This window comes from Lemur catta, chromosome 16 (genome assembly GCF_020740605.2).
Source record: "Lemur catta isolate mLemCat1 chromosome 16, mLemCat1.pri, whole genome shotgun sequence".
Lineage (NCBI taxonomy): Eukaryota > Metazoa > Chordata > Mammalia > Primates > Lemuridae > Lemur > Lemur catta.
The window spans coordinates 13,710,230-13,713,001 of NC_059143.1; the positions used below are offsets into that span (position 1 = coordinate 13,710,230).

A 2,772-nucleotide genomic window follows, 5' to 3' on the forward strand; every position below is an offset into this window, starting at 1 on the left:
CGAGACCAGCCTCAGCAAGAGCCAGACCCCGTCTCTACTAAAAATAGAAAGAAATTATCCGGCCAACTAAAATATATATAGAAAAAATTAGCCGGGCATGGTGGCGCATGCCTGTAGTCCTACTCGGGAGGCTGAGGCAGTAGGATCCCTTAAGCCCAGGAGTTTGAGGTTGCTGTGAGCTAGGCTGACGCCATGGCACTCACTCTAACCAGGGCAACAAAGCGACACTCTGTCTCAAAAAAAAAAAAAAAAAAAAGAAGTAAGTGATTGGTTTGATATCTGTAATAAATTTTGGTTTGATATCTGTCTATACTAAATAAATAACATAGTTTTTAATCCACAGGTTTCTTCATAGGAGAAATAAAATGGCCCAAACAGAGCTCTTCCAAGCAGTTTCTGAAGCCAGCTCTTAGGAAGGTAAAATTTCAGCCCGCAGCTTTTCTGGGAGAGAAAAATAATAAAAAACAAGTAGGAGTTAAACAAAGGCAGCAGGTACGTGCAGCCCAAAGCCAGAGGCATTGGATCTCTTTCTTGAGGGTTCCAGGATTAACACATTGACAGAAAAACTCCCTCCAACTTCCCCTCTATTATCATTTTCATCTGTTTCGTGGCAGCCTCCGTGGCAGATATCCTCAACGCCCACGGGGAGGAAATTCACAATCCAAGGCAATTTCCAGAAGCTTTTGTTCCAATAACCCTTCTGAATCATACACCTGGCTGTCCAATATTACTAATCAGCCATTTACAAAATTCTTTAGAGATAACAGAGGCTGTCGTGGCTCATCGTAGACTGACCCTGACTTCATCTCTGCTCAACAAGTGCCGTTACATAAACGCCACACACATCAGATCAGTTTTATAACTATTCTGGGAAACGCGTGAGATTGGGCTGAATATGGAGACGGAGTCATTCTCAAGGTCACTGCTTCAGTCAATAAAAATCTAACTGAAGCAATCTGGTCCCCAGTAAGTCTTGGCTGATGCTACCCGCCCTCTCTCTCCAACGGGCCGCGCGTACCATAAATTATTCACGTGCGTTGATGAGTTACTCTGGTCGTCATGATGAGACGGTGGCTACTGTGCCATGTCCAGCTCATCCCCAATTTATTCTAACAAGACAGCACTCTTGCCCTGGATAGGGCACCCTGTCCCTGGAGAGGTTTTTCTTTAATGTAAATAAAGCCGGTCTAGAGAGCCGCCCGGTTCCGCCGTCGCCCGCTTCGGTCTCGCCGAGCCTGCTGGCGGCACTGCTAGTATCGGCCACAAGGTGGCGCCCGCGACGCTCCAGCGGCTCTGCCCAGCGGCGCGGCCGAACTGCACCCTCCTCCAGCCAGATAGAGCCAGTTAGCGCGGAAACTTCCAGTCCAGCCCACACCTTTTACTAACGAGAACACTGAGACCCAAAGCAGGTGCGTGACCCAGCCCAAACTGCCCCGTTACTTTGGAGAGGGCAGAATCAAAGGCCATGTCGCCTCACAGTCAACCCAAGTTTACTCCACCAAAGCGCAGTGGCTGTGAAACCAAAAACAAAACAAGGAAACACTTTTCTCCAAAACTTTACAAACAAAATGTACTTCATCCACTACCCCTACGCACCAGCCCCGTGTCTGGACAAATGAGAATGGCATCGCTCTGGTGGAAAGACGTGCCCCTGCGGCATGGCTGAAGAACCACCAGGTGCCTCCGGTGCGTTTGGAAATGATTGATGGGGCAGAACGGGCTTGCAACCAGGGCTTGTGTGCGGACTCTCTCTCCAGCCATAGCTCGCTCGCCGGCCGCATTTCCACCTCCTTCTCGGCCGCTAAACCTCCCCCTTGGACCTTCGCCCGAGTTCAGACACCTGGGGTCCTCCCTGACTCCTCAGCTACCAGCCCCAACCCGGGCCAAAGTAGAGCCATGTGGCCACAGTCACGGGGGCACTTGGAATTCTCAGGCTCTGACCCTTCCACCACCTCCCTGGCGAGTGCCTTACCTTGGCTTCCCGCTGCTGAGATCTGCCAAGAAAATCAAATCGTCACTGGTCGGTTCTGCTACAAAATGAATGGTTTCCAGCTTTAGCTGGGGCACTGACATTGCCAACAACCGTTTTTCAGTTCTATGGGATTTCTTTTTCCGGAGGTGGCCGGGCCAGCAAGCCCAGTCCTTTGCCTCCATCACTGTCCATACAAAACTGAGTCCTCACCGCGTGCCAGGTATTGCTCTAGAAAAAGCATAGGCACTAACTCATTTTAACCTTCACAGCAGTCCTACGGGGCAGAATCCCCATTGTACAGATGAGAATCTGCAGCACAGAGATCAAAGAACTGAGAAATGGTAGAACTCAAATTTGAGCCTGTGTTCTTAGTCACCAACCGCTGTGTGGCCTCTGATGACTGTGCCCGCAGCTCCACTTAGAGAACAGAAGCTATCAGGCATCAAGTCCCTCCCTTTCTGTCCCTGCCACCTGATTATTTAACTCTTATGTACACCCATTCTTGAATCCTTCCCTTTCAGCCATAATTTTGCATCCATTTTCTCCAGTGCCCGGAGCACTTGCTCACCAGTGAGTCTCCCCTTACTCCTCTATGAAACTGCTCTCTCAAAGGTTCTGCTAAAGCCTTATTTGCCAAACCCAGTGGCTGCTCCTTGGTCCCCTTTTTTATTGAGCTCAGAGGCACTTTTTTACTGTTCACCATTTCCCTCACCTGCAGCCTATGTGACGCTGTTCTTCTCCAATCTTCTCCTACTTCTGTTCTGTGACGGACATTCTCGCTTGGGTTGTTTTTGTTTGTT

The 2,772-nt window shown here is 49.5% G+C and overlaps 1 long non-coding RNA gene across 1 annotated transcript; it reads right to left on the reverse strand.

The window, feature by feature from the left end:
* Positions 1-408: 408 nt before the first annotated feature.
* On the reverse strand, positions 409-2,732 carry LOC123621864. The gene is made up of 3 exons (XR_006729293.1): positions 2,685-2,732; positions 1,973-2,030; positions 409-441 (listed from the first exon to the last, which is right to left on the reverse strand). It is a non-coding gene; the product is annotated as an uncharacterized LOC123621864 (long non-coding RNA).
* Between the last annotated feature and the right edge of the window lie 40 nt (positions 2,733-2,772).